This window comes from Argiope bruennichi, chromosome 6 (genome assembly GCF_947563725.1).
Source record: "Argiope bruennichi chromosome 6, qqArgBrue1.1, whole genome shotgun sequence".
Lineage (NCBI taxonomy): Eukaryota > Metazoa > Arthropoda > Arachnida > Araneae > Araneidae > Argiope > Argiope bruennichi.
Genome location: NC_079156.1, coordinates 83,832,023 through 83,850,577, shown reverse-complemented (window position 1 = coordinate 83,850,577; position 18,555 = coordinate 83,832,023). Strand labels below are relative to the sequence as shown.

Genomic DNA, 18,555 nt, shown 5'->3' with positions numbered 1-18,555 from the left:
AATATTGTTATGATGTTCATTCGATTTAATCCCTTTCTTATACTCAAATATTAGTGATATAACGTCCCGCCCGTTAATGTCCCAATTTTAGATTTCGTCGTGAATTGGAATCAGCTGTCACAGATTGTTCTTTTTTTTTTTTTTTTTTTTTTTTTACTGTCATCTAACAAATAAATAAACTGGATTTTAAATTTTTTCTCTGTTTTTTTTTTTTTTTTTAGATTTTGGTTATTGTGACATAACCAGTATGAACGAATCAGTCTGCTGAGAATATATATATATTATTGTTGTCTCTTTCCGCTTTTCTTAGAAAAAAAAAAACAAAAAACTATCAGCAGAGTAAAATTATTGCTTCCGAGTTTTAATTATTTTTGATTTTATCCATCTCCTTTCTCATTATTATCCAGTTACTGCTCTGGATAGAATTCCTTATTTTGTAGAATTTCAGAAGGCATAATTGTTTTAACTATGGTATAAAATTTTAAAAACATGAACAGGGATTGATATGTATTAAGCATAAGCCATTCCCAAATAATAGTTATGAAAGAGTCTATATTAAGTGATGTTTGGCAATTAATCATTGACATACACATCTTGAATTTCATAAATGATGCCAATAAAAGAGATTGAATGAAAAAAAAATTGATTTATTTCTCTTTAAATTTAATGTGATGAAACAATTCTTTTTATGGGCTAAAACTATAAAAGAAAATTACATGACTTGTGAATACCTAATACATTGCATACCTAGCTTAACTTTGAATATCAAACTGCATGCTGTCCTATACTGTTGCCTTTTTTTTTCTTGCAAGATATATGATGAATTTCGAAGCTTATTTAGTATGATATGGTTTATATGCATCACATAAATGTGATTGTTAAAAAAAAATTCAATTAAGCTTGTTAATTTATATCTGAAGTAAGTAATTAAAATTCAAAACTATAATACTCTTAACTGATTTTTATCTGCATTTCATATAATAGCTAGATATTTTATAAAATTATTCAATGATTTATAACTTATTAAATTAAACTGAGAGCTTCTTTATGAATTACTTATGGTTACTGAGAGCTTCTTTATGAATTCCTTTGAATTTTAAAATGCTGTAATTAGAATTAAATACAAACATAATAAAATTCACTTGGATGCCTTTCAAGGACTGCTTGGTAAGTAATTTTGTTTAAAATTTGATTTGAAGATTTATGTACTCTTTTTCTTTAAAAAAAAAGTTTCACATATTATCAACTTTTTTATAAGTTTATCATAATTATTGTTAATTAATACAAATTGAAAATACAGTATGTAAAACGTAATCTTTGATATCATATATATGTTAGTACTTATATTAGGTAGTTTCTTAGGTACTTTGGTATTAACCACATGCCATTGGCCAACATTAAGCTTAACTACATTCCATCCACAAATATAATCAGACTTTAACTATGACTCACATGACATTGTTGGCAATTTTTTTTCAATTAATCACTAATTGCAAACTGGTAAACAGGATATGATTGGTGATTTTTTTGACATTTAATCTGTGGCATGCAGTTAATATCCAAGAATTATTTCTTATCAGAATATTACTGGAAGCAAAAATTTTCAGATACTATTTATATGATTATTTGTATGCTAAATTTCATTGTTAGAAGCCAGGTTTTTCTTTCCTTTTTTTATTAAAGGAATTATTAATTGTTCATCCTGTTCTAATTTCATTCTGTATGTAAGCTGTATGTTCACTGTCTGAATTAGATGTATTTTTTTTATTATTATTGAAGGCAAATTATTTAGATATGTACACTGTTCTAAGAATTATTCTTTCATATTTTGTTTAAAAAGTATAAATTCTAAAACTATGAAGAAAAAAAATACTAATTTAGAACTGCCAAGTTTAAATATGATGCAAAAATGTTTGATATCTTTGTCTTAAAAATAACAATATTTCTTTTGAAATTTTCTAATTATAAATCAGTTGAATGACATATTAAATGTTCTCCTTTAAATTATTCCTAAGTGAACTAATCTGTTGCAGTTGTAGATTTTTTTGGGGGACGATTTATCATTTTCTTTAATTTACGATTATCATTTTCTTTAATGGCCACCTCCATCCTTTGCATCATTGAAAATCAATTAAATAACTGTTCAGTGACTAACAGTATTTCAGAGATTTAACAACACAGAGTATAAAAAAATTAATGATAAAGTGATCAATTAGTTATTCATTCATCCAAGTCTTATCAATTTAAAAGTTTATGCTTACTGGCGAGAATCATTATCCTTGGTATATAAATGCATATCATTTGATATTATTTAATTGAAATATATACATTATTCATAAAAAATGTTGTTACATCAGTTTTATTTTTAAAATTACAATAATATCATCAAAAACCACAATTTTTTTCTTATCATTGACAAGTTACTAAACATCTTTCATTTGATTGCACTTAATATTTGTAAAAAATTTTAATAACCAAGAATGTGAGTTATATATTACTCTTATTTTATATAATAAAGAAATTATTTGTGTCTATATTTTCTTTAATGTATTAGACTATATTAATAACTTTATTCAGCAACTTTCATGTAAAATGTATAGGATTTCAAAATAGTTTTCATACTCATTATGTGTTGTTTGGGTTTTGTCAGTTTGAAAATATCTATATTACATTACTAAAGTGAATACAATAAATTTATAGAACCTATACACTGTTTTAGAAATAATTAATATTAAAAGTAACATTATAATTTAAAAATTTGTAGAAAAATTCTTCCAGTGTAATACTACAAATTATAAGCATATCTTTTCTTTATCTTAAGTTATTTGATTACAATTTGTATGCTCATTATAAATTAATATGTGCTTCACTAAAATGTAAATAAAAAATTTAATGAATAAAAATACTATTAAAACATATATTTTACAAATATAATTTTATACTTTTGTATTTTGAATATCTTATTTTGATCATGTCTTCAAAGTTTTGTCATTGTATATCTATATTGCTTCTTTAAAAAAATTTTTCTTATTTTTATATTCTTATTCCCCCTTCCTTTTGATTTGTATCTGGGTTTGTTTTTTCCACTTGAAACTTCCGTCTACAATTAGTTGAGTTTTTACTTGCAATTGTAAGCCTCATATTATAGTTGTTGGAACACAAGGAGTTTATATTCAAAGCTTTAATTAAAAAAGTATATATCACACGTAATCTCATCATCATCATAGAATCAGCCACTATAGACTCCACAGACTAACAAACACAGAAAACAAAACAATTGATAAATCCTACAAATGAAAGTAGGAATCTTCATGCTTAAATTGTTAGTGGAAAGACTTAGACCTTAATTTCAGATTCAGTGATGCTCTTCTGGAAATTAATAAAAAATATGCTTTGATATTTCAATATGCACCTGATAACTTCCTGGTTATTTGTATTATGAATTTAGCACAAAAACAAAATTAGAAACTGATCAACTACATTAATAAAATTATTGCTATATTTAGTATCAAGAAAAGTAAGTTATTGAATGTTTAGGCATCCTATCATTTTATCAAATCAAATTACTGGATTTCTTTTTCTTTGCTTAGAGTGCCATTATGATGCTGGGAATTTTGTTTTATAAATAATATAATTGTTATTTTCTAGGACTGAAAAAAAATTGCAAGTGTTGAGCTAGAGACTAAAATGTACTAACAATTTTTTCTGTATTATTACTAATAGGATTTATCAGTAGCTTTGTTAAATTGTTGTTCATATGTAGCCAGTTGCTTATCTTGAGCCATAAATTAATGATATTTTTCTAATTTCTATTTACTTCTTAATCTTTTTTAGAAATATAAATGCAAAAATGAACTATTATATATACAAAATTTTCTGACTCTTGATTTTAATGTACATATTGACAATATATATTACTTAAATTGTTAAAAGATTTTTTTCAATTATTAATTTTGTTCTGGTAAATAATATATAAAATGAAATATAGCTTTCTTAATATTGGTGTTTTTTTTTTTTTTTGACACACATCAAGCTTCTGGAAATAAAGATTATTAGAAATTGAGTTACAAATTTATGCCCAAAGTTAAATGGATCTCATTTGTTAAAAACTCAAAATACAACATTTACCCTGAAAATTATATTTTGGAAATAGAAATATTTTTTATCATTTACAAATGAAATTCTGATTTACATTCTGAAGTGCTTTGAATAAGAATAATAGTGAAGGATAGAAATGATTTTGTAATTAGATTTTTTTTTTTTTGATTATTTCATAAAAGTTGTTAAATTCTATTTTTCTTGAGAAAATTAATGATATTCTTTTCTGTAATTCTTTCACATATAACCCTTAACAAGCATGATTTTTAAGCTGCTTTAAAAAAAGTTTTGATTTTTATGATATTTAAGATTTATGGTGAAATTAAAATCAGTTTTCCAAACTACAAATTAATGTCTGTTAAAGTAAAATAAAATAATAATAAAAAAACTGTGGCATCTGCAACAATTTTAATTTGGACAATTCCTCTAGGGAGGTTACAGAAAAGTTCTTTAACATCATAGCAAGCAACTCCATCATCAAAGTAAGAAGTATCTTGAATTTTAATAAAACCTATTGCACTTAATGTAATAGTGTATGAATAGTGTAATTATTACTATTTTAAATTGGTTGACAGTATTTCAAAAAACACCATACTCTTGTATAAAAACTTTCTAAGAGAAAATACAACTGAGGATGGAGGGCTAAGACAGTATTTCAAACTGTTTTGGTGATTTGTTGTCAATGAGATGAAAAATAATACTAAAAATTCTGAATGAATAATCTTTCTATTTACATTTTTTTTTGAAGTGAAACAGGATATTTTTACTTAATAAATTAACAAAATTTCTTTCAAAAAATAATAAAGTTTATTATTTTATTTTATTTATTTATTTTGCTGTAGTAAATAGTAAAAAGAAAATCAACTTGAGGTTCTTTGTAATTATAGCATCCAAAGATGTGTAGTTTGCATGGATTCTGTGAAAAAAATATTGCCTAGTAGTGTCTGATTTCAATACAAAAAATATTAGAATGGCAACTTGAGGATCATGCAAATAAGATCAGTGATCTGAAAAATCAAAATGAACATTTCAATAATACACTTAAAAGCAGGATTCTGCATTGTTACAGAAGAACAGAATTATAAAGTCTCGCTACTGATTGACAACAAGTGGTTCAAGACATAATTCCTCAAATAGCTTGCACTATTCCATGAAAGTTTATTTAGTTACTGTAGATTCAATGATAAATTCCCAGCTATTAATCTAATGCTGTTAATAATTTTTTTTATCTTTTTTTACATTTGTGTTAATGAAGACTAAGATTTCCACTTTTAATTATTATCTTCAATTTCATTTTCATTGTTGTTGTTGGAGGAAAGAGGAGGATGTTGTCAGTCCAGTAGATAGTTACTCATTAAATTTTTTTCTATTGAGTACAATAAAACTTCTCTATAGTGGCTAATCTCTGTTTTAAGCAAATAGTTTTTTAGAGAAGTTAGTGACTTTGAAAGTTTCATTTTTGTAAGACAAAATATTTGTTTAAGCAAGTCTTAATTCAGGATTTCTTACAATGAATTAAAAAAAATTTATTAAAAAAAAATTGCTTTAATCATTGATATTTTTTTAAAAAAAGAATTAAATATGTGTTCGTTTATATCTTATTTTTTTAATATAATTCTTTTCAATTCTATTTTTCAGTTAGAATGATAAATCCCTCACTGATGCTTTAATAATTTTGAAGAATGAATATCATTAGTTTTTATCCAAACTGCACTAAGTTAATGATTAAGATTATGCATATTTTTAAGCAATTGAAAGATTTGATTAATTTCCTTATCCATTTTCAATGATCAATTTAATATACAATACACTAATCTAGATTATAAAAAAAAGTATACTTGGACATCATATCAAGATCAAAATGTTGCCTTACATTGAAGAATTTTGTTTCTTCAGGTGTACTCATCTAACAGTCATTATCTCCATTTTCAGTTAAAGCCTAATTATAAAATTTAAAAAGAATATGTATTTAGACATATAATATTTATTCTATAGATATATTAAGTTACGCAAACATTTTTAGATGGTACTTTTCAAGAACTTGCTGTTTTAATATTGATTTTATGTGTGTAGGGAAACTTACCTCAAGGCAGAAAGATATGAAGTATTTTCTGTAAACTCAGCTTGCAACTAACAATGTGTTGGCTGAATTCAAATGCTGTTGATAGATGGCACCTATTCCTAAGGTTTGTAATTTAATGAACTATTCTTTTATTTTTTTTTGATAATTGATTATTATAAAAACTACTGTAATCTGTGCAAATAATTGTTCATGAGTGAAATATTATAAAGACTTAAAAGAGCATGTTTATCACCATATGGAATGATTATGCAACAATTTCTTCCCATCAAGAACTGTTGTATGCATTTATGTTTAAAATTCATATATTAGACAAAAATACAAGCAACATTTATTGTCAATAAAAGCAAATTATTTCAGATAAAATATAATTTATTATAAATAAAAATTTCTCATAATTGATTGTCAAATGTAAATATGCATTGAAGCACAGTTAATTCTGTGGGGAAAGCTCTGAATTCGCTCAACTTTGTATTTTGTAAAAAAATGATCATCATATTCCTTAAATCATAATATAGTGGAGAATTGGAAATGCTATACCAGCTGGTTTGTTATGTCAGCTATCCCTATTTTTCCAATTGGTGAATTTGTTTATTTTGAATTTTTTTTTTTTTTTTCAGTAGCTTCTCTAAGATTGGGTCATTATAAAGACGTTTATTTCAAATAGCATTACGATAAAATTGACTTTTATTGTATCCTCACAGTGTTATTGATATAATGAAGAGCGAATTTGAGTTATCTTTGAAAATCGCTATTATTTTAATTATAACCAGCTTTTAAAACTTCTGAGCTATTTTATAGAATTAAATGTTTTCTTGCTTGCTAAATATATTTATTTTGAAATATGTAATCTTATATGAGGGTGACCATGAATATTTTACACATTGGAGTTTTATCATTTAAGCAAAGTGATAAATACTCTCTTAATGTTGCTGTCTTGTCCAGTAGTGCAATCGGGTTAGATCTGTCCAAAAGTGTCTAAAACGACTTTGGCCACTTCAATAACCTCAGTAGAGTAGAGGAGTTGATGCGGTGAATCGAGATGGATCTTGAAGAGCTTCGCCAAAATTTCTGGTCAATCAAAGATCGGGGGAGAGTTCAGTATCAATGCAGTGAGGACAACTTCTGTAGCTTCGATGGCCATCGGAAGATATTTTCATTTCCCTGAAGTGTTTAGTCCTCAATCTAGCAATGGTTTCGGATATAGTACGATCACAATTTAGGCCAGGGATGGAGTGCTTCTGAAAAGAAGCAGGGAGTAGTCTGCGGCTGGCTATTGCATCAGCATCAGTCAGGGTCAGGCTGTAAGAAAGTTGAGGGTTTTCTCGGGCTTCCTTGGCCAGGATACCAGCCTTCTCATTTCCCTCGATATCGACGTGTGCCGGAATCCATTGGAGAATGCAGGTTCTTTGGACCTTAGTTATTTCGTTTAAGAGCAGGATGATATCTTGGGTGAGCTCGGAGTTTCCTCTTAATATGGCCTGGAGGGTAGAGCGAGAGTCCGAGAATAATAAAAGTCCATTAGAATTTTGGATTGCTTTGGTGTAGTAGAGATTCAAAGTCTCCTTTATTGCCACCAGCTCACAGGTGTAGTTTGAGGCAATTTTACCAACAGATATTTTGTGGGATTCAGATTTGTCATTTGCATAGGTCAAAAAGATGCCGGCACCACCCCGGTCAAGATTGGAGTCTGAAGAGCCATCGGTAAAAGCAATGGCCTTATTTTTAGTCGAATTTGAGAGCTCACGGATGGTGCGGAGATCCTTCTCCCTTATCACTGCAGCTGGTTCTTTTTTCGTGCAGGGCTGTAGAAGATTTAAATTTACTTTAATTGGCAGTATGAGCTCCTCCACCATCGACGTTTTTGCACTATTGGTGCTAAAAGCAAGGCAAGTCTTTGATGCTTATGCATCCTGCCTCATAACATTGGCACGACTGGATTAGAATTGCACCATATGAAACACTATTCTCCGTGCATTTCTTTTATCCTGTAATGAATTTGTGAAACGTGCACCCCACCTGGCAGAGAAAGCTCTTTGGACTAATTTGAAGGATTCAGTCATGCAACAAATTGCTGCAACAAGTCTCAGAAAGGAGGATATTGTTAACTACATATGTGCCACTGAGAATACCACCATGCCATAAACTGAATAACACATTGGGATATGATATAATGCCGCTACAGCTAAGATCTCCTCTTCATTTTAGCACACCTTATATTTTCTGTTTTAATCTTATATTACTGCAACTTTAAATTAACTGATAAATAATGTATTAATGTGTATAATAGATTTCTTAAACCTATAATAATTTTATTTTGGTACTACGGATTTTTCTATATGCATGCTGTATAGATTTAATTCCAATTATCCGAGAAAACTAACGATTAATAGTTCCAGATGATCAGTTGATACTATATGTAAAAAAAAAAAAAAAAAAACTGAGAAGATAAGCTTTACAGCGTGGCATCCATTTATGACAAATTGTGAAGGAGGGTGGGACTACTCAGGATCAAAGAAAAAAGAGGTCTTGTTCATACTTTTGATATTTTTGGAAAATCAGCAAGGGGAGTGGAGACCAATTTGCATGTTATCAGGTTTACAGTAATCAATATTTATCCACGAACGTGTCAAATAATTGAAAGCGTCTGTTAGTTCCTTTACTTGATGTTACGAATTTGTAATATTGCTTCCCTGCACAGTACGTTATTGGTATGGAAAATATTTTTATAGGTATGATAAGGGTACCGAATCAATGACCGTCGGCCTTAGCGACATTAATAAAGGACCCATAATATTCGAGTATCTGAGCGTTATTCTCAGTATAACTGAATCATTCCACTTTGTATTTTAAAAGTTTCTTTACCTTGTCACGGAATCTATAAAAAGCCGAGAATCAGAGCTGTAGTGAGTCAGCAGTCATTGTTCAATTAGCGAGTTTGAAAGATAGAGGGAATAGTTCTGTTTTCTAAGAATTCTTTATGCAATTATGGTTGCTTATTATCGATTACTGCTTTTTTTTCTCAAAGTGTTGTTCTTATAAACGCTTCTTCTGTGCTTTTGTGATTGTATATTTGTTATTTTTGCACAGAACAAAACATCTTTATCAAGGAGTTTTCAGGAGTTTATCATCAAGGAGTTTTCACTGCAAAATGGTGAACTGCCGGATTTTTGGATTTTTCAGTAACTTTGCTATCAGAAGTGAGATTTTATGATATAAGAAAATAAAAGAAGGCTGAGCTAAAGACTATATTTGAAGATTTGCCATCTTAGAATCGAAAGATAGAAGTTGGATACGAAAAAATGCTGAATATGATCAGAGCTGGAAATGGAACGTGTCCCCTAATTGGCGGAATAAAAGATCATGTTGACAGACATATAGGAAGAACTGAAGATGCCCATACATTGAAAGAAGACATTCATGATTTGAAAGGAGAGATTGAAGTAGTAAATATGGAATATGAAGGTAAAGAGTGTCAAGTTCAAAAGAAAACCAACGTCACCGAAAATGGCGATCTGGAGGACGAATCAGTGCTATGAAAGGAAGTATGTACAGTGCAAGTGCGAAGTAATTATAGGAGAGCCATTTTTCGATCATCTTGTGGATTTGCGATTTGTCTGCTGTGAATAAAACCAATGGAGGACTGAAAGTTTCTGCACTTAGTTATGGAGAAAAGGGATTCTATTTAGAAAGATGTGTTAATGGCATTCCGAATTCGATGATAGTTGATGTAACGTAATTCTTGGGCTCCTTATTCCCCCCCCCCAACCCAGCTTCTAAAACCAGAAATTTTCGTATCGATTTTAATTTTAATCTGTGTATAAGCAATTTTAAGTTGTAAGTGTTGAAAAAAAATTTAATTTGTCATTTGCAAGAAAATTATTTTTAGTATTTCGCCTTTTCTTACTTTAATTTTCTCGAAATTTATTCGAAATTCTAATTTTAGTAAATTATTTTTTTAGTTCATTGTGTTATTAATTTGTAATACTTGCTTCTCGGCGCAATAAGTCTCCTGATAAGGAAGATAGTTTTACTTACATAGTAATGGGTGCTGAATGGATGTCGAGTCAGTGACCTACGAATTTGACGACCATCTGGCTACAAAAATTAAGGATCCAGAATATTCGAGTATCCTTGCATTATCTCCATTAAAACTCGAGTTCGGTCGTTTATTTTAAAAACTTTTTTGCCCTGTCACCGAATCTTTAAAAGCAAAGAGACTGAATTGAAGTGAATTAGCAGTCAATAGGTGAAGTTGAGTTCTCGGTGCTTTGACAGTTGTTTCTTAACTATTTTTCGCTTGTGAGTTGCTATTAATTGCAAATGCCATTCTTTTAAACGCTCCGTCTGTGTTTTTTTCCTGCTGCTTATTCGTGTTTTTATAGAATAAAGCATTAGTATGTCATTGAGCCAGTTGGGAGGAATTGGTTTCACTGTACAAACCATGGACAGATTTTTGCATTTTTCCGTCATAATAGTTTTTTTTTTTCCATATTGTTTAATGTTTCTTGCTATTTCGGTGAAAGGCTGGGATTCTTGAATTTTTTTTTATTATCATTACTTGTACAGGAACGTGAAAGCCAGAAATGTGACATACTATATATATCTGAATAGAAATAAAATTTGGATCTCGAAATGTGATGAACGCCACACTATACACTAGACACTAATTTTAAATAATTATATCGATGATATGAGGTATTATCTAACTGAATTGAATCAAAAGAAAATTTTAAAATCTGATTAATTCTGAGCCATTTTGATGTGATGAGGAAGATACTTCAAATAGAAAAAAAAAAAAAAAAGAATTAAGAATTTCACAAGGAGTTAATAATACAGGAAAAGTATCAAAGGATTAAAATATATATAATATTGTATAAATATATGACAAGAAAATATTTTATAAAGAAAAACATTTGTATATTTTCAGAGACTACCAGATATGTCAAAATCAGAACATCTCATAAAGCTTAATTCATCACTGAGAATAATCACTCTAAGCTCTCTGTAGAAAATTTATTTGCTTAAATAATCTTTTCATTATTGGACTAATAATTTCGGAAAAGAGTTTTAATCGTTGAGTTGAAATTTTTAATACTCCCAATTCTCTTAAATTCTCTCCTAAAAAAAGCAAACAACTAAAATTATCGTTAAAAGATATTTTTTAATAATTTTTTTTAAAAAAATATGTCTAGTAATATTATTTTTATGGAAAAAAAAAAGCAGAAGCCACAAGCTCTAAGATTAATGGGTGTTCAAGAGACAATTAGGTTGCATACGTCCCATGAAATTTAGAAAGTTTATGGTGTAGGTCAAAGACAGTGGCTATCGCAGACAACTAGCTAGCATCTACCATTATTTATCGCCATGGAAGAAGTTCGCTTCACCAATATTTTGTCGTCCCCTTGTACAATACCACCGACCCCTTTAATAATTGCCGATAAAAATTGATGACTGTACAAGGGTCTAATAAGAGATGAAATCGAGCTTAAAAAGCTTAAGTTCTGATTCACTATATTCGAATTCTTTGTCTTTGGAAATTAATAGAAACATTTGAAAATGCCTTAATGCCTTAGAAATTTGTTTGGAATCGTTTGAAAAGTTCTTTATAACCAAAGCAGTTTTGTATTTATTAGGCCAGACTTTTATGTTTATAAAGACAGAATTTGCCAAATGAAACCGGTGAGAGAAGGGAGCATTTATGAAATTTATCTCTTTGAGCATGTATTTGTCAGCATAGTGAGATAAAAATGCAACGAGATCGAGAGATGGCATGTGATCCTTTTATTGAAATTCTAAATCTTAGTGAAATTATAGAGTGTATTGAGTAGTTTACTAGAACAACCACTTTTTCCAAGATAGTTAAATATTTGTAACTGTTCTCTGAAATTGTAGAAAAGGACTATATTTTAAAACATTTTTTTTTGTTGAGCATATGCATTTTCATTGATTTTAACTATTCATATGCATTTTTAGGTATTGCATTTATTTACTTATACATTGTCAATCGCATCCAATCTAAATAATGTCTCCATTTTATGTGCGAATCATCATAGGAAAATTTTAAAAAAATTATGTAAATCGCAGAGGGAAAACAAACAAAAAACTGCAATTTTTACTTTTTTGCATTGAGACAGTATAGTAATCGTCAAAAAAATTCGAACTCGAGATTGTGACGAATTTCCTTGTTTTAGGCCTCGCTGAGCTCGAAAAACACATTTTTGGGAAATGCCCGTATGTCTATCTGTCTTTGACAAAGACAGCCCTTTAAGCTAGATGTTAGAAAATTGGTATACTGTCTTTACAACAAATTTGCGGATTTCTTTCAAATTGTGAGTAAAATCTGTTCAGAGGAAATTCGTTTCTCCAGCTGTTCGACTATAAGTTTACAAGATAACTACAAAAACGAAGAGAGCTAGATATATAAGATTTACACAAACTTTGGTACTGAGATTTAATATCTAAAATGGAGACATCTGTCATAATTTGATGATCTGTGCTTTCAAAAATCTGTTTACGCGAAAACCCGAAAATGCAATGATTTAAATATATCAAATTCGGTATGGGATTTTGTGTGTACAAGAGCAATTTTGTGTTTCAATCGGTTTGAAAGAAACTTGTCTAAAACACATATTCGATTTTCGGATACCATTAACCGCATGCCAGGGATTAATCGTCAAAAAAAAACTTGCCGTGACACAATAGATTCAGTAAATATGTTAAATTCAATTCAAAAGTTTATATTTCGTAATTATTTTACGCCAGTGTCATGCAAAGCGTTCTCTGGCATGACAAGTTTATTAGCTAATATACGAGAAAGTTTTGGGGCGACAATTCCCGCAGATTTCAATTTTGATATCACACATTGACTGCTCCGACAATACCGTGGTCCGTTTAGGATAAATCTGAATGACCGGACCGCCGCTACAGCATTGGCGGGGAACTAAGGTTGAGTTTTAAGGGCCATCATCGACCACGGTATAATCCTTCCCACGGGAGACACATCCTGTCATCAGTAGAGGGTAGTCGACCCTATACCATTTCTGTACAACCTGGTGGCAAGAACCAACCACCATATCCGAAGCTTCTCATCCTCATGTCTGAGATGCCACCCCGTTTGGAGTTCGATATTAATATGGCACAAGTATCATTTTCATTGTATTATGATTACAAAATTATATAAAAAATTAAAAATAGAATAACAGCAACAAAAAAAGCCTTTTGTTATGTAGTAATTTTGATTACTTTTGGTGTATTTGTGTTGTTTTCAGTTTAGAATAACATTTTTTTATTAACATCTTTTTTTCTTCTTTTCTTTTCAGATTGGGCTCCAAGATATCAATTGCTCTTTGGTGTGACCTGTTCCCTCCTTGATATTGAAAACTTTTGTAAATATGAGTTTTCAATTTAAAGAAGTTTATACTCTTGATTCTCTAATTTCTGAGTTTTCGATTGCAAAAGAAGGCCATGATATCGAAAAATGTCCTCTTTATAACAAGAAATGATGTTTTGAAAGTGAAGACCATGTGTTGGGATTCCTGGCGTAACCCTAATTACATATAACCCTTTAGCGCATGCGCGCTGGTGACGCCAGGAAAAAATTTCCTATGATCCCAGGGAGTAACATAAGTAAGTTTAGGTTTGAGTTCGGGCTGAAAAAGTGTGTATGATGGAGGAATCAAAGATGGTTGTGTGTTTTATAGTGCACGTAAGATGAAATATGTAAATATCTTAATATATATAAATTACGTGTCACGTTGTTTGTCCGCGATGGACTCCTAAACTACTTAACCGATTTTAATTAAATTTGCACACCGTGTGCAGTTTGATCTAACTTAAAAGATAGGATAGCCCTTTTTTTGAATTTTTAATTAGAATTTTAATTATTAATTAAAAACTAACTTTCCCGCCAAAAAAAATCTTTTCATTTTCCCCATCGCCAAATGAGTACGGCTTCAGTTTTTTTTCTCCAACAGTCATGAGGCTAGGCTTAAGATTTTTCGGCTGATTATTTAAAACGATTCTATTTATTTTCTTAATGTTTGATGCATTTAAAATTAAACATTGTTAATGAATCGATCTTTCAGATTCATTCTGAAGTACTTTTGAATTAAAATAAAACAGAATAAAGGAAATTAAAAATTTCTAATCTGCATAGCGTTACCCCAACTGGCGTAGAAAAACTCACGCATTTGCGTTACTGTAACAGGCGAAAAAAATTCAAGCATGCGCGTTGTGTTCTGATTGTTGACATGACAACCATTATCAACGGATGATTTAAATTATTTTTAGGTTAGTTGCATGTTTTTGTAATTAAATTGTATTTATGTTAGTTATATATTTTTTGTATACGCTTATAGTTTTAAGTACATCGTTTTTTAAGTAGTTTTTTTTTAACCTGTTTTCAACCGATTATTTTAAACGATTCGTTTTATTTTCTTAGTGTTTGATGCATTTAAAATTAAACATTGTTAATTAATCGTTCTGGTCATGATGAATCTGAGAATATTTTGTTGACAAATTCTTGAAATATTACATAAATTAGGAAAGATATTCTTTAGTACCCATAAAGTTTAAACGCTCAGTGACTGTTTTCAGTAATCATGTTACAAAAAAATACTTTGTTTCAGTAAAAAATATTATTATATTAATTGCAGATTAATCCTTTCCACTTTAATTTATAGTATAAATTCTACGGGAACTAACAGAAAATTAGAGAGATACATATTACGTTATGACTTAAGGCGTTTATAATATTATGAGTGAATTATATGACTATCAAAATTGGAAGTTTTAAAATATTTTGATGAAGAAGCTATTGAAGTAGGAATTGCATAAAATATTTAATTATTAAAATTTTAACGAACATTAAGATTGGCGAACCGGCTGGTCGCCAAAGGCGGCTAGTTTGTATATAATTATCTGTGCCTGTGTCCTCATCCTGCAAATAAAAGTGATGATAAAATTGAGAATACTTGGATTAATGATTTCGATGTATAAGTGATCTAATTCACCTCGGAATAACTTGATTCTATCTCATTTAGAAGATCCCCGAATGACAAGGCAAGAGTGAATTTTTCTTACATTTCGATAAATTTGAATTTGGGGCCTAGAAATCCCGAAATCTCTCATACCTGCCGAGATTTACGTATATAGAATTAATGTAAATAGGTATAGAATTCGAGGTATTTGGAATTAGAATTATTAGAAATGGATGTCGAAAGCATTAAAAAGTTAAGAACTCCTACGAGGAGTAATTTTACGAGATCATTAAATAAAGCTTGTGAAACTTTAGAAAACAAAGTAGAGGACACAGATATCTTGGTGGCACAGATAGTTTTGTTATATCAAAAATTATAAGAATTAAATTATTTAGATACAAAGGTTTTAGCTATTTTGCAAAGCGATACAACCGTGCACTCAAGAAAATTTTGATCTAGAATATGAAGCAATTACTGCTTATGCAGATAGATTTTTAGAAACAAAAACGAAACTACAGAAAAGATTAAACGCTTTAGAAAAACTTAAACCAGATGTTACTGTGATGAAAGAATCTGTTGATAGCACTAATCGTAAATTCAGGTTTCCAGAGCTGGAATTAACAATTTAATGGAAACATTAAGGAATTCTTCGTAAAGTTCTGGGACAAACATCTCTAAATTTTGAGGAATTAAGCACTGTCTTATGTGACTATGAAAGTGTCATCAATGAACGACCTCTAACTTATGTAATTGATGACTCAAGTGACCTAGTACCTCTTACTCCCAATATATTCTTGCAAGAAGTCAGAGAGGTTGGAATATCAGATCTGGATCTCCTGGATAGTAAATCTCTAAATAAAAGGTTTGCTTATCGCCAAAGTTTGCGACAAGACATAAGAAAGCGCTTTCGCTCTGAGTATTTGGGACAGCTCAGACAATTTGAAAAAAAGATAAGAAGCTCGCCATCCATCAAGATCGGAGACATTGTTTTGATATCCAGTGACAATATAAAAAGAATGGACTGGCCTTTGGGCAAGTCATTGAAGTCCTCACATCTCCAGATGGAAACATCAAACTTGTGAAACAGAAAACCAAAAGTGGAGAAATCTTACGTCCAGCTGTGAGATTGTATCCTTTGGAAGTTTGTGAGCAAGACAAGGAACTTCTCCAAAAGTGTGAACCAGCTGTAAAATCTACCTGTGATGATTCCAGTGCAGCTGAAGGTGATTCGCTGGACAAACCTGTGCCTGATGAACCAACCTCTAGGTATGGCAGGAGATTAAGAAAGGTAAAGATACTCTTAATGTGAAAACTGAACTTTTCTTTATTACTAGAACTCTTATCCTTTGAGCTTTTTATTATCTACTTCATATCTTATTAAGAACTTTAATTGAGAATTGAAAATTTCAGTGATGTGTAGTTAAGTCTTAGTTAGTTAAAGTGTTGTACCTATGATATATTTTGATAGATGAATGATGATTTGATTTATTTTTAAATATGAAATACTTTTGTAACTTCGATAAATTTTTGATAGTTGAATGCTACTTGGATATATTTTAATATTTGAAATGCGTTTTCTAACTTTATAGTTGAAATGTCTTGTTGAGTTATATCTGATAGTATAAGCATTTTTTAATTTAGTTATTTTGATATTTGTCAATTTGCATTTGATAATTTTGAATTTTTGTATTAATTTGATAATTCTGTTTGAGTTTTCTGTAATAAAAACTCAAAGGTGGGAAGATGTTGGGATTCCTGGCGTAACGCTAATTATAAGTAACCCTTTAGCGCATGCGCGCTGATGACGTCAGGAAAATTTCCCATGATCCCAGAGAGTAACATAGTAAGTTTAGGTTTGAGTTAGGGTTGAAAAAGTGTATATGATGGAACCAAAGATGGTTGTGTGCTTTATAAAGAACTAGCTTTTACCCGCGACTTTGTACGCGTGGAAATAGATTGGAATTTATAGCATCAATGGCTTTATCTTTTGTTACACCTGCGCATGCGTGAATTTTTAATGCCAATTGGGGCAACAGAAATGTATGAATTTTCTACGCCAGTTGGGGTAACGCAATATAGATTATAAATTTTTAATTTCCTTTATTCTGTTTTGTTTTAATTCAAAAGTACTTCAGAATGAATCCGAAAGATCGATTCATTAACAATGTTTAATTTTAAATACATCAAACACTAAGAAAATAAATAGAATCATTTGAAATATTCGGTCGAAAACACGTTAAGCCTAACCTGATTAGCGTGGGGGGAAAAAACTGAAGCCTTATTCATTTTTGGCGGGATTTGGCCTCAGGTTTTTGGCGAGAAAGTTAGTTTTAATTAATAAAAAATTAACCACTCAATTAACCGGAATAAATAGCAGCCTATGTCCTATTCCAGACAATAATCTACCTCTGTGCTAAATTTCATCTAATTCCGTTCAGCCGTTCTGACGTGTTGACTAACAAACATCCATCCATCCAAACTTTCACATTTATAATAGTAGTATAGATTAGTGCATGTAAGATGAAATATTTAAATATTTGTATATAATTATCTGTGCCTGTGTCCTCGTCCTGCAAATAAAAGTGATGATAAAATTGAGAATACTCGGATTAATGATTTTGATGTTTATGTGATCTAATTCACCTTGGAATACCTCGATTTTTTCTCATTTAGAAGATCCCGGAATGACAAGGCAAGAGTGAAGTTTTTCTTACTTTTCGATAAATTTGAATTTGGGGCCAAGAAATCCCAAAACCATGCATAGAAAAATTGACGGTATGTAATGAAATGTAGTCTTAAACTGAATAATGTTTATTGCAGCAGTAATTTCTGGATATCCATCTGTCAGTTAAATCCACTTATTTTTTAAAAAAATTCTAAAACTATCTGGCATCTAAACAGCACTGGTCGATTTGGTTATTTTAGAGAGGGGGAAAAAACTATTGTTTTTGTATGTAAAATTAATAGCTTCTCTTAATCTCTAATAATAGCAAGAGGATATTTTAAAGGGAATTGCTAGCTATAGTTATGTTGTAACGTAAAATTGTAAAGCCTTCAATCAAAATCAATATTCTATTCAATCAAAATCAATATTCTATTCAATCAAAATCAATATTCTATTCAATCAAAGTCAATATTCTATGACATCAATTTTTAAATTTATCTGATCATTACGAATTATATTCACTGATAGCAATCAATTATTTTATTTCAATTAAGTATAAACCCATCGTAAAAATAAGATGGAGAAAAAAGTTTCAAGTAATGCTGGGTTTACACTCGGTCAGTTATAAGACGACCAGTAGACAGCGCATTCAGCTCAGATTTGTTGTTCAGTCGATGGCAAGTAATTGTCCAGACGGGACAACAATATGCCGTTGTATTGTATTTTTTTTT

At 30.0% G+C, this 18,555-nt stretch overlaps 1 long non-coding RNA gene across 2 annotated transcripts; it reads left to right on the top strand.

Moving 5' to 3' along the window:
* The first annotated feature begins 1,012 nt into the window (after positions 1 to 1,012).
* On the top strand, positions 1,013 to 17,928 carry LOC129972671 (uncharacterized). 2 transcript variants are annotated; one of them, XR_008784884.1, is made up of 4 exons: positions 1,013 to 1,167; positions 6,172 to 6,284; positions 13,501 to 13,566; positions 17,833 to 17,928. It is a non-coding gene; the product is annotated as an uncharacterized LOC129972671 (long non-coding RNA). The 2 variants fall into 2 exon arrangements; XR_008784885.1 differs by lacking the exon at positions 1,013 to 1,167 and adding an exon at positions 4,525 to 4,580.
* The last annotated feature ends 627 nt before the right edge of the window (positions 17,929 to 18,555 follow it).